The sequence below is a fragment of the Triticum urartu genome, chromosome 3A, assembly GCF_056163025.1.
Source record: "Triticum urartu cultivar PI428250 chromosome 3A, HENAU_Tu73, whole genome shotgun sequence".
In the NCBI taxonomy this organism is placed as follows: Eukaryota; Viridiplantae; Streptophyta; class Magnoliopsida; order Poales; family Poaceae; genus Triticum; species Triticum urartu.
In genome coordinates this window covers 211824267-211847398 of record NC_141875.1, presented here as the reverse complement: position 1 = coordinate 211847398, position 23132 = coordinate 211824267, and positions in this window count along the sequence as shown.

Here is a 23132-nt window from a genome sequence, read left to right as displayed (position 1 = left end):
TGGAGAAACTGACACCCGCTAGCCACCTTTGTGCAAAGCACGTCGGGAGAACCGGTCTCGCGTAAGCGTATGCATAATGTCGGTCCAGGCCGCTTCGTCCAACAATACCGCCGAACCAAAGTATGACATGCTGGTAAGCAGTATGACTTATATCGCCCACAACTCACTTGTGTTCTACTCGTGCATATAACATCAACACATAAAACCTAGGCTCTGATACCACTGTTGGGGAACGTAGTAATTTCAAAAAAATTCCTACGCACACGCAAGATCATGGTGATGCATAGCAACGAGAGGGGAGAGTGTGATGTACATACCCTCGTAGACCGACAGCGGAAGCGTTATGACAACGCGGTTGATGTAGTCGTACGTCTTCACGGCCCGACCGATCAAGCACCGAAACTACGGCACCTCCGAGTTCTAGCACACGTTCAGCTCGATGACGATCCCCGGACTCCGATCCAGCAAAGTGTCGGGGAAGAGTTCCGTCAGCACGACGGCGTGGTGACGATCTTGATGTTCAGCTGTCGCAGGGCTTCGCCTAAGCACCACTACAATATTATCGAGGATTATGGTGGAGGGGGGCACCGCACACGGCTAAGAGAATGATCACGTGGATCAACTTGTGTGTCTAGGGGTGCCCCTGCCCCCGTATATAAAGGAGCAAGGGGAGGAGGCCGGCCGGCCCTATAGGTGCGCCAAGGAGGAGTCCTCCTAGTAGGAGTAGGACTCCTACTAGGAGGGGGGAAGGAAGTGGGGAGGGAGAAGGAAAGGGGGGCGCCGCCCCCCTCTCCTAGTCCAATCCGGACCAAGGGGGGAGGAGGCGCGCGGCCCACCCTGGCTGCCCCTCTCTCTCTCCACTAAGGCCCATATGGCTCATTACTTCCCCAGGGGGGGGGGGTTCCGGTAACCCTCCGGCTCTCCGGTTTTCTCCGAAATCACCCGGAACACTTCCGGTGTCCGAATATAGCCGTCCAATATATCAATCTTTATGTCTCGACCATTTTAAGACTCCTCGTTATGTCCGTGAGCACATCTGGGACACCGAACTAACTTCGGTACATCAAAACTCATAAACTCATAATATAACTATCATCGAAACCTTAAGCGTGCGGACCCTACGGGTTCGAGAACAATGTAGACATGACCGAGACACGTCTCCGGTCAATAACCAATAGCGGAACCTGGATGCTCATATTGGCTCCCACATATTCTACGAAGATCTTTATCGGTCAGACCGCATAACAACATACGTTGTTCCCTTTGTCATCGGTATGTTACTTGCTCGAGATTCGATCGTCGGTATCTCAATACCTAGTTCAATCTTGTTACCGGCAAGTCTCTTTACTCGTTTCGTAATACATCATCTCGTAACTAACTCATTAGTTGCAATGCTTGCAAGGCTTATGTGATGTGCATTACCGAGAGGGCCCAGAGATACCTCTCCGACAATCGGAGTGACAAATCCTAATCTCGAAATACGCCAACCCAACATGTACCTTTGGAGACACCTGTAGAGCTCCTTTACAATCACCCAGTTACGTTGTGACGTTTGGTAGCACACAAAGTGTTCCTCCGATAAACGGGAGTTGCATAATCTCATAGTCATAGGAACATGTATAAGTCATGAAGAAAGCAATAGCTACATACTAAATGATCGAGTGCTAAGCTAACGGAATGGGTCAAGTCAATCACATCATTCTCCTAATGATGTGATCCCGTTAATCAAATAACAACTCTTTGTGTATGGTTAGGAAACATAACCATGTTTGATTAACGAGCTAGTCAAGTAGAGGCATACTAGTGACACTCTGTTTGTCTATGTATTCATACATGTATTATGTTTCCGGTTAATAAAATTCTAGCATGAATAATAAAAATTTATCATGAAATAAGGAAATAAATAATAACTTTATCATTGCCTCTAGGGCATATTTCCTTCAGGTTTCTCCCAAGCAGTTTTCAGGGAATTTCCTCTGTGAGGAGCCGAATGGATCTAGGATCCAATCTCTTTAATAGGCACTCTTCCTTGCATGGACGGGGTGTTATCTGCAAAAATACCTTGACCTTCCGCCTTCACTTGAGATGTGGAAGGCAAAGTTATTTAACGCACAGAGGTCGAGGAGAGCGACATTGAACCAATGGACTAATGCATCACTTGGAGGAACCCGCCTTGCAAAGCCGAAGACAATTTGTGTGACGAACACCTCATGATTGAAAGACTGGTTCGGGGGCTACTGAGGTAGTCCTGGACTAAGGGGTCCTCGGCGTCCAGCTTGTTATCCATGGGCCGGACTGATGGGCTGTGAAGACATGAAGGCCGAAGACTGTACCTGTGTTCGGATTGGACTCTCCTTGGCATGGAAGGCAAGCTTGGCGACTGACTATGAAGATTCCTTCTTATGTAACTGACTCTATGTAACCCTAGATTTCCCTCCCGGTGTCTATATAAATCGGAGGGGTTAGTCCGGAAAGGATATATTCATTACCATAGTCATACAGGCTAGGCTTCTAGGGTTTAGCCATTATGATCTCGTGGTAGATCAACTCTTGTAACACTCATATTCATAAAGATCAATCAAGTAGGACGTAGGGTATTACCCCCATAGAGAGGGCCCGAACCTGGGTAAACATCGTGTCCCTCGTCTCCTGTTACCATCGATCCTAGACGCACAGTTCGGGACCCCCTACCCGAGATCCGCCGGTTTTGACACCGACAGCGGTGCTTAGGCAAAGCCCTGCGTTTGTAGCATCATCATCACCATCATCGCACCGTCGTGCTGACGGAACTCTCCCATGAAGCTCTGCTGGATCAGAGTTCATGGGACATCATCGAGTTGAACGTCTGCTGAAGTCGGAGGTGTCGTGCGTTCGGTACTTGGATCGGCCCGATCGTGAAGACGTACGACTACATCAACCACATTGTGCTAACGCTTCCGCTTTCGGTCTACGAGGGTACGTGGACACACTCTACCCTCTCATTGCTATGCATCACCATGATCTTGTGTGTGTAGGAATTTTTTGAAATTACTACGTTCCCCAACAATGGCATCCGAGCCTGGTTTATGCGTAAATGTTATATGCAAGAGTAGAACACAAGTGAGTTATGGACGATACAAGTCATACTGCTTACCATCATGTCACACTTTGGTTCGGCGGTATTGTTGGATGAAGCGGCCTGGACCGACATTACGCGTACGCTTATGCGAGACTGGTTCTACTGACGTGCTTTGCACACAGGTGGCTGGCGGGTGTCAGTTTCTCCAACTTTAGTTGAATCGAGTGTGGCTACGCCCGGTCCTTGAGAAGGTTAAAACAGCACTAACTTGACAAACTATCCTTGTGGTTTTGATGCGTAGGTAAGAACGGTTCTTGCTCAGCCCATAGCAGCCACGTAAAACTTGCAACAACAAAGTAGAGGATGTCTAACTTGTTTTTGCAGGGCATGTTGTGATGTGATATGGTCAAGACATGATGCTATATTTTATTGTATGAGATGATCATGTTTTGTAACCGAGTTATCGGGAACTGGCAGGAGCCATATGGTTGTCGCTTTATTGTATGCAATGCAATCGCCCTGTAATGGCTTCACTTTATCACTAAGTGGTAGCGATAGTCGTAGAAGAAATATTTGGCGAGACGATGACGATGCTACGATGGAGATCAAGGTGTCCCGCCGGTGACGATGGTGATCATGACGGTGCTTCAGAGATGGAGATCACAAGCACAAGATGATGATGGCCATATCATATCACTCATATTGATTGCATGTGATGTTTATCTTTTATGCATCTTATTTTGCTTAGTACGACAGTAGCATTATAAGATGATCTCTCACTAAATTTCAAGGTACAAGTGTTCTCCCTGAGTATGCACCGTTGCGAAAGTTCGTCATGCCGAGACACCACGTGATGATCGAGTGTTATAAGCTCTACGTTCACATACAATGGGTGCAAACCGGTTTTGCACACGCAGAAATACTCAGGTTAAACTTGACGAGCCTAGCATATGCAGATATGGCCTCCGAACACTAGAGACCGAAAGGTCGAGCGTGAATCATATAGTAGATATGATCAACATAATGATGTTCACCATTGAAAACTACTCCATCTCACGTGATGATCGGACATGGTTTAGTTGATTTGGATCACGTGATCATTTAGATGACTAGAGGGATGTCTATCTAAGTGGGAGTTCTTAAGTAATATGATTAATTGAACTTAAATTTATCATGAACTTAGTCCTAATAGTATTTGCATATCTATGTTGTAGATCAATAGCTCGCACACAGCTTCCCCGTTTATTTTTAATATGTTCCTAGAGAAAATAAATTGAAAGATGTTAGTAGCAATGATTCGGATTGGATCCGTGATCTAAGGATTATCCTCATTGCTGCACAAAAGAATTATGTCCTTGATGCACCTCTAGGTGACGGACCTATTGCAGGAGCATATGCAGACGTTATGAACGTTTGGCAAAGCTCGGTATGATGACTACTTGATAGTTTAGTGCACCATGATTTACGACTTAGAACCGGGAATTCAAAAATGTTTTGAACGCCACGAAGCAGATAAGATGTTCCAAGAGTTGAAATTAGCATTTCAGACTCATGCCCATGTCGAAAGGTATGAGACCTTTGACGAGTACTTTGCCTACAAAATGGAGGAGAATAGCTCAATTAGTGAGCATGTGCTCAGAATGTCTGAGTGCTACAATCACTTGAATCAAGTGGGAGTTAATCTTCCAGATAAGATAGTAATTGACAGAATTCTCTAGTCACTATCACCAAGTTACTAGAACTTCGTGATGAACTATAATATGCAAGGGATAACGGAAATGATTCCCAAGCTCTTCGTGATACGGAAATCGACGAAGGTAGAAATCAAGAAAAGCATCAAGTGTTGATGGTTGACAAGACCACTAGTTTTAAGAAAAAGGGCAAAGGGAAGAAGGGGAACTTCAAGAAGAACGGCAAGCAAGTTGCTGCTCAAGTGAAGAAGCCCAAGTCTAGACCTAAGCCTAAGACTAATTGCTTCTACTGCAAAGGGACTGGTCACTGGAAGCAGAACTGCCCCAAGTATTTGGCAGATAAGAAGGGTGGCAAAGTGAACAAAGGTATATTTTGATATACATGTTATTGATGTGTACTTTACTAGTGTTTATAGAAACCCCTCAGTATTTGATACTAGTTCAGTTGCTAAGATTAGTAACTCGAAACGGGAGTTGCAGAATGAACAGAGACTAGTTAAGGGTGAAGTGACGATGTGTGTTGGAAGTGGTTCCAAAATTGATATGATCATCATCGCACACTCCCTATACTTTTAGGATTAGTGTTGAACCTAAAAATAAATGTTATTTGGTGTTTGCGTTAAGCAAGAATATGATTGGATCATTTTTATTGCAATACGATTATTCATTTAAGTCAAAGAATAATTGTTGTTCTATTTACATGAATAAAACCTTCTATGGTCATACACTCAATATAAATGGTTTATTGAATCTCAATCGTAGTGATACACATATTCATAATATTGAAGCCAAAAGATGCAAAGTTAATAATGATAGTGCAACTTATTTGTGGCACTGCCATTTAGGTCATATTGGTGTAAAGCGCATGAAGAAACTCCATGCTGATGGGTTTTTGGAATCACTTGATTATGAATCACTTGATGCTTGCGAACCATGCCTCATTGGCAAGATGACTAAGACTCTGTTCTCCGTAACAATGGAGCGAGCAACTGACTTATTGGAAATAATACATACTGATGTATGCAGTCCGATGAGTGTTGAGGCTCGCGGCGGGTATCATTATTTTCTGACCTTCACAGATGATTTGAGCAGATATGGGTATGTCTACTTGATGAAACATAAGTCTGAAACATTTGAAAAGATCAAAGAATTTCAGAGTGAAGTGGAAAATCATCATAACAAGAAAAAAAAAATTTGTGATCTGATCGTGGAGGAGAATATTTGAGTTACGAGTTTGGTCTTCATTTGAAATAATGCGGAATAGTTTCGCAACTCACGCCACCTGGAGCACCACAGCGTAATGGTGTGTCCGAACGTCATAACCGTACTTTATTAGATATGGTGCGATCTATGATGTCACTTACCGATTTATCACTATCATGTTGGGGTTATGCCTTAGAGACACTTGCATTCACATTAAATAGGGCACCATCTAAATCCATTGAGACGACACCATATGAACTGTGGTTTGGCTAGAAACCTAAGCTGTCGTTTCTTAAAGTTTGGGGCTGCGATGCTTATGTGAAAAAGTTTTGACCTGATAAGCTCGAACCCAGATCGGAGAAATGTGTCTTCATAGAGTACCCAAAGGAAACTGTTGGGTACACCTTTCTATCACAGATCCAAAGGCAAGATCTTTGTTGCTAAAAGTGGATCCTTTCTAGAGAAGGAGTTTCTCTCGAAAGAAGTGAGTGGGAGGAATGTAGAACTTCATGAGGTAATTGTACCTTCTCCCGAATTGGAATGTAGTTCATCACAGAAATCAATTCTAGTGATCTCTACACCAATTAGTGAGGAAGCTAATGATGATGATCATGAAACTTCATATCAAGTTACTACCGAACCTCGTAGGACAACCAGAGTATGGTCCACACCAGAGTGGTACGGTAATCCTTTCTGGAAGTCATGTTACTAGACCATGACGAACCTACGAACTATGAGGAAGCGATGATGAGCCCAGATTCAGCGAAATGGCTTGAGGCCATGAAATTTGAGATGGGATCCATGTATGAGAACAAAGTATGGACTTTGATTGACTTGCCCGATGATCGGTGAGTCATTAAGAATAAATGGATCTTCAAGAGGAAGATGGACGCTGATAGTAGTGTTACTATCTACAAAGCTCGAATTGTCGCAAAATGTTTTCAACAAGTTCAAGGTGTTGACTACGATGAGATTTTCTCACTCGTATCGATGCTTAAAAGTCTGTCTGAATCATGTTAGCAGTTGCCGCATTTTATGAAATCTAGCAAATGGTTGTCAAAACTGTATTCCTTCATGGATTTCTTAAAAGAATAGTTGTATATGATGCAACCAGAAGGTTTTGTCGATCCTAAAGGTGCTAAAAAAATGAGCAAGCTCCAGCGATCCATCTATGGACTGGTGCAACCATCTCAGAGTTGGAATATATGCTTTGATAAAGTTATCAAAGCATATGGTTTTATACACACTTGTGGTGAAGCCTATATTTACAAGAAAGTTAGTGGGAGCACTACAGCATTTCTGATAAGTATATGTGAATGACATATTGTTGATCGGAAATAATGTAGAATTTTCTGGAAAGCATAAAGGAGTGTTTTTAAAAGAGTTTTTCAAAGAAAGACCTCGATGAAGCTGCTTACACATTGAGCATCAAGATCTATAGAGATAGATCAAGATGCTTGATAAGTTTTTTCAATAAGTACATACCTTGACAAGATTTTTAAGTAGTTCAAAATGGAACAGTCAAAGAAGGAGTTCTTGCCTGTGTTGCAAGGTGTGAAGTTGAGTAGAGATTCAAAACCCGACCACGGCAGAAAATAGAAAGAGAATGAAAAGTCATTCCCTATGCCTGAGTCATAGGTTCTATAAAGCATGTTATGCTGTTTACCAGTCCTATTGTATACCTTAGCATTTTTCTGGCAAGGGAGTACAATAGTGATCTAGGAGTAGATCACTGGACAGCGATCAAAATTATCCTTAGATGACTAAGGAAATATTTCTCGGTTATGAAGGTGATAAAAGAGTTTGTCGTAAAGAGTTACGTCGATGCAAGCTTTTTACATCGATCTAGATGACTCTAAGTCTTGATCTGGATACATATTGAAAGTGGGAGCAATTAGCTAGAATAGCTCCGTGCAGAGCATTGTAGACATAGAAATTTGCGAAATGCATACGGAGCTGAATGTTGCAGACCCGTAGACTAAACTTCTCTCAAAAGCAAAACATGATCACTCTTTGGGTATTAATCACATAGCGATGTGAACTAGATTATTGACTCTAGTAAACCCTTTGGGTATTAGTCACATGGAGATGTGAACTAATCACATAAAGATGTGAACTATATTATTGACTCTTGTGCAAGTGGGAGACTGAAGGAAATATGCCCTAGAGGCAATAATAAAGTTATTATTGATTTCCTCATATCATGATAAATGTTTATTATTCATGCTAGAATTGTATTAACCGGAAATGTGGTACATGTGTGAATACATAGACAAATAGAGTGTCACTAGTATGCCTCTACTTGACTAGCTCATTAATCAAAGATGGTTAAGTTTCCTAACCATAGACATGAGTTGTCATTTGATTAACGAGATCACATCATTAGGAGAATGATCTTATTGACTTGACCCATTCCGTTAGCTTAGCACTTGATCGTTTAGTTTACTGCTATTACTTTCTTCATGACTCATACATGTTCCTATCACTATGAGGTTATTTAACTCCCGATTACCGGAGGAACACTTTGTGTGCTACCAAATGTCACAACGTAACTGGGTGATTATAAAGGTTCTCTATAGGTGTCTCTGATGGTACTTGTTGAGTTGGTATAGATCAAGATTAGGATTTATCACTCCGATTGTCGGAGAGGTATCTCTGGGCCCACTCGGTAATGCACATCACTATAAGCCTTGCAAGCATTGTAACTAATGAGTTAGTTGTGAGATGATGTATTATGGAACGAGTAAAGAGACTTGCCGGTAACGAGATTGAACTAGGTATTGAGATACCAATGATCAAATCGCGGGCAAGTAACATACCGATGACAAAGGGAACAACGTATGTTGTTATGCAGTTTGACCGATAAAGATCTTCGTAGAATATGTGGGAGCCAATATGAGCATCCAAGTTCCACCATTGGTTATTGACCGGAGATGTGTCTCGGTCATGTGTACATAGTTCTCGAACCCGTAGGGTCCGCACGCTTAAAGTTCGGTGACGATCGGTATTATGAGTTTTTGTGTTTTGATGTACCGAAGGTAGTTCGTAGTCCCAGATATGATCACGGACATGACGAGGAGTCTCTAAATGGTCAAGACGTAAAGATCGATATATTGGACGACTATATTCGGACACCGGAAGTGTTCCAGGTGGTTTCAGGGAAAACCGGAGTGTCGGAGGGTTACAGAACCCCCCCCCCCCCGGAGAAATAATGGGCCTTAGTGGAGAGAGAGAGGGCTGGCCTAGGGCAGGCCGCGCGCCCCTCCCCCTCTGGTCCGAATTGGACTAGGAGAGGGGGGGCGGCCCCCCCTTTCCTTCTCCCTCTCCCCCTTCCTTTCCCCCTCCTAGTAGGAGTAGGAAAGAGGGGAGTCCTACTCCTACTGGGAGGAGGACTCCTCCTCCTAGCGCGCCTACAAGGGTCGGCCGGCCTCCCCCCTTGCTCCTTTATATACGGGGGTAGGGGGCACCTCTAGACACAAGTTGATCTGTTGATCTCTCCCAGCCGTGTGTGGTGCCCCCCTCCACCATAATCCACCTCCATCATATCGTAGTGGTCCTTAGGTGAAGCCCTGCATCGGTAGCACCATCATCACCGTCATCACGCCGGCGTGCTGACGGAACTCTCCCATGAAGCTCTACTAGATCGAAGTTCGTGGGACGTCATCAAGCTGAACGTGTGCTGAACTCGAAGGTGTCGTGCGTTCGGTACTTGGACCGGTCGGATCGTGAAGACGTACGACTACATCAACCATGTTGTGCCAACGCTTCTGCTTTTGGTCTACGAGGGTACGTGGACACGCTCTCCCCTCTCGTTGCTCTGCATCACCATGATCCTGTGTGTGGGTAGGAATTTTTTTGAAATTACTACGTTCCCCAACATATCCTTTATACATCTTATTTTGCTTAGTTTGGCGGTATCATTATAAGATGATCTCTCACTGAATTTCAAGGTATAAGTGTTCTCCCTGAGTATGCATCATTGCGATAGTTCGTTGTGCCGAGACACCACGTGATGATCAGGTGTGATAAGCTCTACGTTCACATACAACGGGTGCAAGCCAGTTTTGCACACGCGGAATACTCGGGTTAAACTTGACGAGCCTAGCATATGCAAATATGGCCTCCGAACACTAGAGACCGAAATGTCGATCGTGAATCATATAGTAGATATGATCAACATAGTGATGTTCACCATTGAAAACTACTCCATCTCATGTGATGATTAGACATGGTTTAGTTGATATGGATCACGTGATCACTTAGATGATTAGAGGGATGTCTATCTAAGTGGGAGTTCTTAAGTAATATGATTAATTGAACTTTGATTTATGATGAACTTAGTCCTGATAGTATTTGCATAACTATGTTGTAGATCAATAGATCGCGATGTAGCTCCCCGTTTATTTTGATATGTTCCTAGAGAAAAACTATGTTGAAAGATGATAGTGGCAATGATACAAACTAGGTCCGTGATATGAGGATTATCCTCATGCTGCACAGAATAATTGTGTCCTTGATGCACCACTAGGTGACAGAACTATTGCAGGAGCAGATGCAGACGTTATGAACGTTTAGCAAGCTCTATATGATGACTACTTGATAGTTTAGTGCACCATGCTTTACGGCTTAGAACCGGGACTTCAAAAATGTTTTGAATGCTACGGAGCATATAAGATGTTCCAAGAGTTGAAATTGGTATTTCATACTCATGCCCGTGTCGAGAGGTATGAGACCTCTGACAGTACTTTGCCTACAAGATGGAGGAGTATATCTCAACCAGTGAGCATGTGCTCAGATTGTCTGGGTACTACAATTGCTTGAATCAAGTGGGAGTTAATCTTCCAGATAAGATAGTAATTGAAAAAGTTCTCTAGTCACTATCACCAAGTTACTAGAACTTCGTGATGAACTATGATATGCAAGGGATGATGAAAGTAATTCCCGAGCTCTTCGTAATGCTGAAATCGGCGAAGGTAGAAATCAAGAAAGAGCATCAAGTGTTGTTGGTTGACAAGACCACTAGTTTCAAGAAAAGGGCAAAGGGATAGAAAGGGAACTTCAATAAGAATGACAAGCAAGTTGTCACTCCCGTGAAGAAGCCCAAAACTAGACCCAAGCCTAAAACTAAGTGCTTCTACTGCAAAGGAAATGGTCAATGGAAGTGGAACTGCCCCAGATACTTGGGGGATAAGAAGGATGGCATAGTGAACAAAGGTATATTGGATATACATGTTATTGATGTGTACTTTACTAGTGTTTATAGCAACCCCTCGACATTTGATACTTGTTCAGTTGCTAAGAGTAGTAACTCGAAACGGGAGTTGCAGAATGAACATAAACTAGTTAAGGTGAAGTGGCGATGTGTGTTGGAAGTAGTTCCAAGATTGATATGATCATCATCGCACACTCCCTATACTTTCGGGATTAGTGTTGAACCTAAATAAATGGTATTTGGTGTTTGCGTTGAGCATGACTATGATTTGATCATGTTTATTGCAATACGGTTATTCATTTAAGTTAGATAATAATTGTTGTTCTGTTTACATGAATAAAACCTTCTATGGTCATACACCCAATGAAAATGGTTTGTTGGATCTCGATCGTAGTGATACACATATTCATAATATTGAAGCCAAAAGATGCAAAGTTAATAATGATAGTGCAACTTATCTGTGGCACTGCCATTTAGGTCATATTGGTGTAAAGCGCATGAAGAAACTCCATGTTGATGGGCTTTTGGAATCACTTGATGCTTGCGAACCATGCCTCGTGGGCAAGATGACTAAGACTCCGTTCTCCGGAACAATGGAGCGAGCAACTGACTTATTGGAAATAATACATACAGATGTATGCGATCCGATGAGTGTTGAGGCTCGCAGCGGGCATCATTATTTTTTGACCTTCACAGATGATTTGAGCAGATATGGGTATATCTACTTGATGAAACACAAGTCTGAAACGTTTGAAAAGTTCAAAGAATATCAAAGTGAAGTGGAAAATCATCTTAACAAGAAAATAAAGTTTCTACGATCTGATCGCGGAGGCAAATATTTGAGTTACGAGTTTGGCCTTCATTTAAAACCGTGGAATAGTTTCACAACTCACGCCACCCGGAACACCATAGCTTAATGGTGTGTCCGAATGTCGTAACCGTACTTTGTTAGATATGGTGCGATTTATTATGTCTCTTACCGATTTACCACTATTTTTTGGGGTTATGCATTAGACACAGCTGCATTCACGTTAAATAGGGCACCATCTAAATTAGTTGAGAAGACACCATATGAACTATGGTTTAGCAAGAAACCTAAATTGTCGTTTCTTAAAGTTTGGGGCTGTGATGCTTATGTGAAAAAGTTTCAACCTGATAAGCTCGAGCCCAAATTGGAGAAATGCGTCTTCATAGGATACCCAAAGGAAACTATTGGGTACACCTTCTATCACAAATCCAAAGGCAAGATATTCGTTGCTAAGAATGGATCCTTTCTAGAGAAGAAGTTTCTCTCGAAAGAAGTGAGTGGGAGGAAAGTAGAAGTTGATGAGGTAATTGTACCTTCTCCCGAATTGGAAAGTAGTTCATCCTAGAAATCAGTTCCAGTGATTCCTACACCAATTAGTGAGGAAGTTAATGATAGTGATCATGAAACTTCAGATCAAGTTACTACCGAACCTCGTAGGTCAACCAGAGTAAGATTCGCACCAGAGTCATACGGTAATCCTGTTCTGGAGGACATGTTACTTGACCATGACGAACCTATGAACTATGAGGAAGCGATGATGAGCCCAGATTCCGCGAAATGGTTTGAGGACATGAAATCTGAGATGGGATCCATGTATGAGAACAAAGTATGGACTTTGATTGACTTGCCCGATGATCGGTGAGCCATTAAGAATAAATGGATCTTCAAGAGGAAGACAGATGCTGATAGTAGTGTTACTATCTACAAAGCTTGGATTGTCGCAAAAGGTTTTTGACAAGTTCAAGGTGTTGTCTACGATGATAATTTCTCACTCGTATCGATGCTTAGAGTCTGTCCGGATCATGTTAGCAATTGCTGCATTTTATGAAATTTGGCAAATGGATGTCAAAACTGCATTCCTTAATGGATATCTCAAAGAAGAGTTGTATATGATGCAACCAGAAGGTTTTGTCTATCCAAAAGGTGCTAACAAAGTGTGCAAGCTCCAGCGATCCATTTATGGACTGGTGCAAGCCTCTCGGAGTTGGAATATACACTTTGATAGTGTGATCAAAGCATACGGTTTTATACAGACTTGTAATGAAGCTTGTATTTACAAGAAGTGAGTGGGAGCACTACAACCCACTACTGCAGGATGCTGCTAACACGACACTATGATCAGAGACCCTTCGAGAAACTGTGTGCGATGCAATGATCGCAAACGGTGCTGTATGAAAACCGTCAGAAATGTGTAAAATGTTTGCGATGATGAATGCATCAAACACGGTTTAGGTTTTAGTTGTGTGTGCGATGAAGGGCATACGGTTTAGTTCAATGAACTGTTTGCGATGAGGCAACACAAAAGAAACGGGCAGCCAGATGGAGGCGTGTGCGATACACAGCATATGGTTCACTCGGATGAACTGTTTGTGATTAGGCAACACAAAAGAAATGGACAGCCCGATCAAGGTGTGTGCAATGTACAGCATAAGGTTCACTCGGATGAACTATTTGTGATTAGCCAAGAGAACAGGAATGATTCAATATAACAAGATGTGTGTGATACGCAGCTAACAGGTCTGTAATCAGAAATGTGTGCAAAGACCGATAATAACGCAGACGATTGCTTCTAATAAGATGTATGTGATATGCTCTGTCTATACAACATATATTGGCCATTGTGGGACGGGCGGTCATCTGGATACGCCATAAGGATGTGAAGAGGCATTCCTATCAGCAAGGACTAGCTGTTCCACCAGTAGCTTATGTAAGAAAACTATCAAGTTAAATGTGCTCAGGCTGGAGCAGCCATCGGATGGATGACTGGATGAGAAGTTGTGTCGATGTTAAATTAGGTTTACCTCGAGGTCCTTGTTTTTTAAACACATGTTAAAGAAGGTCTACCGCATTACTTTTTGACAATGTGCGATACATGGCATAGAGTTGATCCATCCGACCTATTTGTGATGGAATAGGCCGTGTGTGTTGTGGGCAAACTCTTGCTAGTATTCAACTGTTTGGGATTGATGAATTCATCACCGACGGGATCCCTAGTGTGGTCTGTGTTCATCTGATTATCATCTACTTCTTGTGCTATCTTGATGCTAAGTTTCCATTAATTGATGGCGTTTTATGAACACGCCACCGTTTCCCGCCATTTCCTCACCTATTTCCCGCCACCCTGCTATATTGCGCATAGGGGGCGCACGACGCACGGAGGGCGACAAGCGCAGCCTGTAGCACATCCACCTTTTCCAAGCATGCCAACCCACCAAAGCGCCGCCTCTGCCATCAACCTCGTCGACAAGGAAAACGAGCAGGCACCACGGCTCGTCGAGGCCGAGGCGCTCCTCGACAATGCAATGGATGACACTGTGATGCGCGTCATCGCCAGGGTTGAGCAGACCTTTGGCGCATGGCGCTTGAGCGTCACGGATCAAGATAGGCATGTCAGTGCCGACAGGCTGCAGCTCACCGCACAACATGATCGATGGCGCACCGCAGAGGAAGATAGGCGCATCCGCGCCGATAGGCTGTGGCTCGTTGCACGGAGAGACTGTTGGAGCACCGCAGAGCGAGAGGTGAGGCGCGCCGCACAGCAAGAGCGGATCCATCGGCGCTTGCCTATTGTCGACACAGCGTTGCAACTGGGTACACGTCCCGTCAGTACCCCCATTCCTCGCCAGGAGTGGGCAGAGGCCCTCAGCGCCGTACTTGCACCAGATGTCGGCCACGAGGTACTTGCACCGGACGCCCCCCGCGCCGTTCGCATGGGTCCCGCTGTTCGCCTTGTCCCCGGCCCGCTGGATACTAACGCGCTGGTCCGTAGGCTCGTCCGCCTCCTTGGCCAAGCTGTCCACCTGGGCGCAGTAGAGGAACATGGCCGTCGCATCCTCGAGCTGGTGATCTCCGATGAAATAGCCAACTTGGAGCTCGAGATCGCGCTCCAGATGTACCGTGAGCGTGTCGACCACTTGGGCGAACGCCTGCACGAGTTCAGGGAGAGCCAAGAGCTACCCTAGGCAAGGGCTGCTGGTCATGGTCTCATGGACGTATTTTATTTTGAAAAATTGTTTCGACGTGGATAGGTTTGTATTCACAGCAGTCATAGTATTGCTCTGTTTCAATGTGTGTACTCTATTTTCCATTCTTATATGTTCTGTTTCAATGTGTGTATATACGCTTTCCATTATGTATACGTGGATGATAACAGCTAGATTCAAATTAGTATACAAAAATAGATAGAAAATGGAATTCCTAATATATATATATATCATCACATATACGTGATGATACTTAACTACTAGGTACAATGCATAAAATTGAAAACGAACAATACTAAAACTAATAATCCCTCCTAGGGCTAGTATTCCGGCAGCCCCTCAGCAGCAGCTCCCAGGTGCGCGGCGTCTTCCCAGTGCGGAGGCAGTACTCCGACTCCTTTGCCTCGCAGCGCTTGATGTACCGATCTGCCTCTTGCTGGCGGACGCGCGCGGCCGATCTTGCCATTTCGTTGGGCGCCCACCAGAGCGCCTCGTCGATGGCACGCTGGAGCTTATCAGCCCACCTCCACGCAGCAATGAAGCGCCCAGCGCCTATGACCTTCCTCGCGAAGTACCCATCTTCATACAACTCCTCGGCACGACGACGCGCCCGCCCCCAAAGCTCCGCCACCTCCTTTTTCCAGGCAGCATCACGGGCTTCATAGGCCGCCTCGTACCTGGCTTCCTCCTCCGCCATCTCCTTCCTGAACGCCACTTGCCCGGCTTTCTCAGCCGGCAGCAGCGACTTCCAGTCTTCCACAGACAAAGATTGTACTGGCCCCAAAACCAATCCAAAGTTGGGGGGTCCGACGCAATCTCGTCAGGCGGCGCGTAGGGGTCCTCTTCACTGCTAATCGAGTGAGCATCCTTGGGGGGCGGCGACTCCTTGTCGGCGCGTGGGCAGACTGGCGGCGCCATGGCAGAGATTTGAGAGAGAGAGGGCGAGCGAGGGGAGGATGTAGATGATAATGCAGGCGGGACGACGTGGGCAAGGTAGTATTTATTGGCGGCAGGAATATAGATCAACGGGGACAGTACACACGCCGGTTGCCGGAATTTACATGTACTGTAGTTTGAATTACACACAATTCCCGCAGAAAATCCGTGTGTGAACATAATAGCTGATGGTTTCCAATGAAGAACCGTGTCTGATTAATGATCCCCACCATTCACCTACCAAACCTCGAGCCGCGAGATAGACTGTCAATCGTGTGGGGGGCGGTTGTCTTGCCAGATCTTTACATTTTCTTTTTTGAACACTAGATATTTACATTGTCTGATGATTTTTTAACTCACACACAAGTACACAAAAATATGATTTTTCAAACCGTTTGGGTTAGGCGTTGCATGTAGATGTAGTTCCAATTTGAATTACGGTCACTAAATGGATAGAAAATCAATTAAATGTCTTTAGAAGGTCAAATGACCCCTGAAATTTACCAAATTTTCACATGACAGTTGTATTAGTGCAGGTTAAACGTAGGAAAATTTTGAAGGCCGTAAGAGGAAGCTATCTCCCATTCGTCATCAAACATGCATTGTTCCCTCTCGCAACCACGAACCTTCTAGCGAGTTGCTCCGGTTTGTGAGGGGTGTGTGTCCAAACATTTGTCAAACATGCTAATTTTTTTACCACATCATCTTGGTGGCATGAAATTACATCAACCAAGGTTTCATGATTTTCTCATCATTTTTCTATTTTTTTGAATTAAAATGACATGTCACTCCATGCATACGTATGCATGTGTCCATGTCGTGAGACCAATATGTTTGAAAATTCCTTCTAATTTACTGCACATGGAATTAACTTGTACACAAGTACACAGATATGATTTTTCAAACCGTTTTGGTTAGTCGTTGCACGTAGATGTAGTTCAAATTTGAATTACGGTCATTAAATGATTAGAAAATCACTTAAATGTCTTTGAAAGGTCAAATGACCCCTAGAATTTTCCAAATTTTCACATTATAGTTGTAGTAGTGCACGTTAGACGTTGAAAAAATTTCAAGGCCGTAAGAGGAAGCTATCCCCCGTTCGTCATCAATCATGCATTGTTCCCTCTCGGAACGATGAATCTTCTAGCGAGTTGCTCCGGTTTATGAGGGGTGTGTGTCCAAACTTTCGCCAAACATGTCAATTTATTTACCACATCATCTTGGTGGCATGACATTAAATCAAGCTAGGTTTCATGTTTTTCTGATCATTTTTTAATTTTTTGGAATTAAAATGCCATGGCATGTACTCCATGCATGTGCCCATGCCTTGACACCAATATGTTTGAAAATTCCTTCGAATTTACTGCACATGGAATTAACTCTCACACAAGTACACAAAAATATGATTTTTCAAACCGTTATGGTTAGGCGTTGCATGTAGATGTAGTTCAAATTTGAATTATGATCCTCCAATGGTTATAAAATCACTTAAATGTCTTTAAAAGGTCAAATGACCGCTGAAATTTACCAATTTTTCACATGACAGTTGTATTAGTGCATGTTAAACGTAGGAAAAAATTTGAAGGCCGTAAGAGGAAGCTATCTCCCGTTCATCATCAAACAAGCATTGTTCCCTCTCGGAACCACGAACCTTCTAGCGAGTTGCTCCAGTTTGTGAGGGGTGCGTGTCCAAACTTTCGTCAAACATGCCAATTTCTTTACCACATCATCTTGGTGGCATGACATTACATCAACCAAGGTTTAATGTGTTTCTCATCATTTTTCTATTTTTTGAATTAAAATGCCATGTCACTCCATGCATACGTATGCATGTGTCCGTGTCGTGAGACCAATATGTTTGAAAATTCCTTCTAATTTACTGCACATGGAATTAACTCGCACATAAGTACACATATATGATTTTTCAAAACGTTTTGGTTAGGCGTTGCATGTAGATGTAGTTCAAATTTGAATTACGGTCATTAAATAGTTAGAAAATTACTTAAATGTCTTTAAAAGGTCAAATGACCCCTAGAACTTTCCAAAATTTCACATTACAGTTGTAGTAGTGCACGTTAGACGTTGAAAAAATTTCAAGGACGTAAGAGGAAGCTATCTCCCGTTCGTCATCAAACATGCATTGTTCCCTCTTGGAACCATGAACCTTCTAGTGAATTGCTCCTGTTTGTGAGTGGTGTGTGTCCAAACTTTCATCAAACATGCCAATTTCTTTACCACATCATCTTGGTGGCATGACATTAAATCAAGCAAGGTTTCATGTTTTTCTGATCATTTTTTAATTTTTTGGAATTACAATGCCATGGTATGTACTCCATGCATGTGCCCATGCCTTGACACCAATATATTTGAAAATTCCTTCGAATTTACTGCACATAGAATTAACTCGCACACAAGTACACAAAAAAATGATTTTTCAAACCGTTATGGTTAGGCGTTGCATATAGATGTAGTTCAAATTTGAATTACGGTCATTAAATGGTTAGAAAATCACTTAAATGTCTTTAAAAGGTCAAATGGCCCCTGAAATTTACCAAATTTTTACATGACAGTTGTATTAGTGCACATTAAACGTAGGAACATTTTTTGAAGACTGTAAGAGGAAGCTATCTCCCGTTCATCATCAAACATGCATTGTTCCTCTCGGAACCACGAACCTTCTAGCGAGTTGCTCCGGTTTGTGAGGGGTGCGTGTCCAAACGTTCATCAAACATGCCAATTTCTTTACCACATCATCTTGGTGGCATGACATTACATCAACCAAGGTTTCATGTGTTTCTCATCATTTTTCTATTTTTTGAATTAAAATGCCATGACACTCCATGCATACGTATGCATGTGTCCGTGTCGTGGGACCAATATGTTTGAAAATTCCTTATAATTTACTGTACATGGAATTAACTCACACACAAGTACATATATATGATTTTTCAAAATGCTTTGGTTAGGCGTTGCATTTAGATGTAGTTCAAATTTGAATTACGGTCATTAAATGGTTAGAAAATCACTTAAATGTCTTTACAAGGTCAAATGACCCCTAGAATTTTCCAAAATTTCACATTACAGTTGTAGTAGTGCATGTTAGACGTAGAAAAAATTTGAAGGCCCTAAGAAGAACCTATCTTCCATTCGTCATCAAACATGCATTGTTCCTCTCGGAACCACGAACCTTCTAGCGAGTTGCTCCGGTTTGTGAGGGGTGTGTGCCCAAACTTTCGTCAAACATGTCAATTTCTTTACCACATCATCTTGGTGGCATGACATTACATCAACCAAGGTTTCATGTGTTTTTGATTTTTTTTGGAATTAAAATGCCATTCCACTCCATGCATACGTATTCATGCATATGTGTCCATGTCGTGATACAAATATGTTTGAAAATTCCTTCTAGTTTACTGCACATGGAATTAACTCACACACAAGTACACAAATATGATTTTTCAAACCGTTTCGGTTACGCATTGCATGTAGATGTAGTTCAAATTTGAATTACGGTCATTAAATGGCTAGAAAATCACTTAAATGTCTTTAAAAGGTTAAATGACCCCTAGAATTTTCAAAAATTTCACAATACAGTTGTAGTAGTGCACGTTAGACATAGAAAAAAAATTGAAGGCCGTAAGAGGAAGCTATCTCCGGTTCGTCATCAAACATGCATTGTTCCCTCTCGGAACCACGAGCCTTCTAGTGAGTTGCTCCGGTTTGTGAGGGGTGTGTGTCCAAACTTTGGTCAAACATGCCAATTTTTTTACCACATCATCTTGGTGGCATGACATTACATCAACCAAGGTTTCATGTGTTTCTGATTTTTTTTTAAATTAGGATTTGGTCCGATCTGTTCGGCAGATTCCCACACGTTACGCACCCGTTCGCTTGGAATTAAAATGCCATGTCAGCCCATGCTTAATTGTGTCATAGCCGTTAGACCAATATGTTTGAAAATCCTTCCAATTTACTGCACATGGAATTAAATCGCACACAAGTATACGAAATATGAGTTTTCAAACCGTTATGGTTAGCTGTTGCATGTACATGTAGTTCAAATTTCAATTACGGTCATTAAATGGCTAGAAAATCACTTAAATGTCTTAGAAGGTCAAATGACCCCTGCAATTTTCCAAAATTTGACATGACAGTTGTATTAGTACTACAAAATTTCTCGTTCATTTAAAACACCATCCGTTAGCACTTTATTCCAAATTCGTCTTTCACAGCTAATAAAAAATATCTACAACATCACAAACAGTTGTTTTCTGGGAACCGTTTGCGATGAAAATAGCTGGGTCTATTTAGGTCTCCCTCCTTAAGCTTCGCCGGCTCGTCTGCTCTATTACCGGCAACCCCCGAATCCACGAATCCCGATCACCATTCCCGCATCCCCTTCTTGCAAAGATGACGCCATGGAAATGCTTCGTGAAGGCCCATATGATGCCCCCCCCGAGCACCACCGCCTGCGCCGAGAGTGCGGCCGCCTACGCCGAGAGCGCCGCCGCATCCGCATTGAGCGCGCCGCTTCCGCCGAGAGGGCGTCTGCGGCAGCCAACAGGGCAGCTGTAGCAGCTGAGACGGCTGCAGCTGCTGCCGCGACGGCGGCTGCAAATGCCGAGAGCGCTCAAGCTGCCGTCCGTGCCGCTGGTGTCGCCCTGGCCTGGGTCGAGGCCATCCATGCCAAGATCGAGGATGCACACGCCAAGATATTCCAGGCCACCTTGGACTCCAGCATGCAACCCACGTCTAAAAAGGCGGCGGTGGCCATGGAGCACCTGCTTCCTCATGAGGTCGCTGAGCGGGAGCTGGAGATGCAGGAGGCGGCGGAGATCGAGGAGCGCTGGGAGGAGGAGTTGCGCGTGGCCGAGGTTGAGGTAGAGAAGAGTCTGTCCATCGTGGAATCGGCGGTGGAGTACCAACGCGAGCTCCGGCGCAGCCACTACTATGAGTACTACAACCTTGAGGGCGGCGCCGAGGAGGAGGACGAGGACGCGGTCAACTTCAGCAAGGGGACGCGGAGTCCACCAACGGCGGCATGTCGCCAGGACAAGTCATCGACATCTCATCCCACACCGGCGATGCATAGGCCGGCGTGGCGGCGGATTTTTAATTATGCGTACTTAGGCTTTGTTTTTAATGCTGGTCTTTTGTTAGAGCAATGTTTAGGTCAACTGGCTCTATGTAATTACTAAAATTACTCGATTTAGTAAGTGTGGTCTGTCTGCTGTACGCTCTTTTGTGTGCCCAAATTAGCAAGTGATGTTAAATTATGCAATGACGTACCCGGGGAAATTTCCACCAAAATTTGAATTACCAAACTCATCCCATGCGCGTAAAGCAGAAGAATCATTTGCGATGCACACAATCGTTCAAAGTGAATGGTCCGGCGGCACCGCGCGCAAAGTTTCCCTCCACATTTCTAAAATTTTGGCCTACCGCCAAAATATCTACCCCCGCCCCCTTCCCCACCCCCTTTTCTCCCCGACCACAAGTCACATTTCCCCTGTTTCCTCCTTCCTTCCTTGCTAAGCTATGGCCGCTTCCTCGCTCTCGCCATCTCGCATCCTACCGCCGGGGTCGCCATGGTTTTCTTCAAAGACATCTCCAGCGGTTCCTCCTCCGGTGACTACTCCTTCACCACCCGAGTATGCCTCTCTTCTCTCTCTCGGGCTCTGACTTGGAATGAATGATTTTTACCCGGAGGTCAATTTGAGTCATTTCTTCCTCTTGTAGCTCCCTAAGACCATCAGTGGCAACGAATGGAGCGGGGTGGCTGAAGATCTATCTGCGCTTGTCACCATCAATCTCCATGCATGAAGCTACTTGTGTTTGATGCTAACTCTTGAGCACTGCGTTGGTTTTCCTCGAAGAGGAAAGGATAATGCAGCAAAGTAGCGTAAGTATTTCCCTCAGTTTTTGAGAACCAAGGTATCAATCCAGTAGGAGGCTACGCGCGAGTCCCTCGCACCTGCACAAAACAAATGAATCCTCGCAACCAACGCAAATAGGGGTTGTCAATCCCTATAAGGCCACTTACAAGAGTGAGATCGGATAGATATTATAAGATAATATTTTTTGGTATTTTTATGATAAAAGATGCAAAGTAAAATAAAGGCAAAGTAAATAGCAAAGGAAATAACTAAATAGTAGGAGATCAATATGATAAAGATAGACCCGGGGGACATAGGTTTCACTAGTGGCTTCTCTCAAGAGCATAAGTATTCTACGGTGGGTGAACAAATTACTATTGAGCAATTGACAGAATTGAGCATAGTTATGAGAATATCTAGGTATGATCATGTATATAGGCATCACGTCCGAGACAAGTAGACCGACTCCTGCCTGCATCTACTACTATTACTCCACTCATCGACCGCTATCCAGCATGCATCTAGAGTATTAAGTTAAAAACAGAGTAACGCCTTAAGCAAGATGACATGATGTAGAGGGATAGTTTCATGCAATATGATAAAAAACCCATCTTGTTATCCTCGATGGCAAGAATACAATATGTGCCTTGCTGCCCCTTATGTCATTGGGAAAGGACACCGCAAGATCGAACCCAAAGCTAAGCACTTCTCCCATGGCAAGAAAAACCAATCTAGTAGGCCAAACCAAACTGATAATTCGAAGAGACTTGCAAAGATAACCAATCATACATAAAAGAATTCAGAGAAGATTCAAATATTATTCATAGATAGACTTGATCATAAACCCACAATTCATCAGTCTCAACAAACACACCGCAAAAAGAAGATTACATCGAATAGATCTCCACAAGATAGGGGGAGAACATTGTATTGAGATCCAAAAAGAGAGAAGAAGCCATCTAGCTACTAACTATGGACCCGTAAGTCTGAGGTGAACTACTCACACTTCATCGGAGGGGCTATGGTGTTGATGTAGAAGCCCTCCGTGATCGATGCCCCCTCCGGCGGAGCTCCAGAACAGGCCCCAAGATGGGATCTCATGGATACAGAAAGTTGCGGCGGTGGAATTAGGGTTTTGGCTCCGT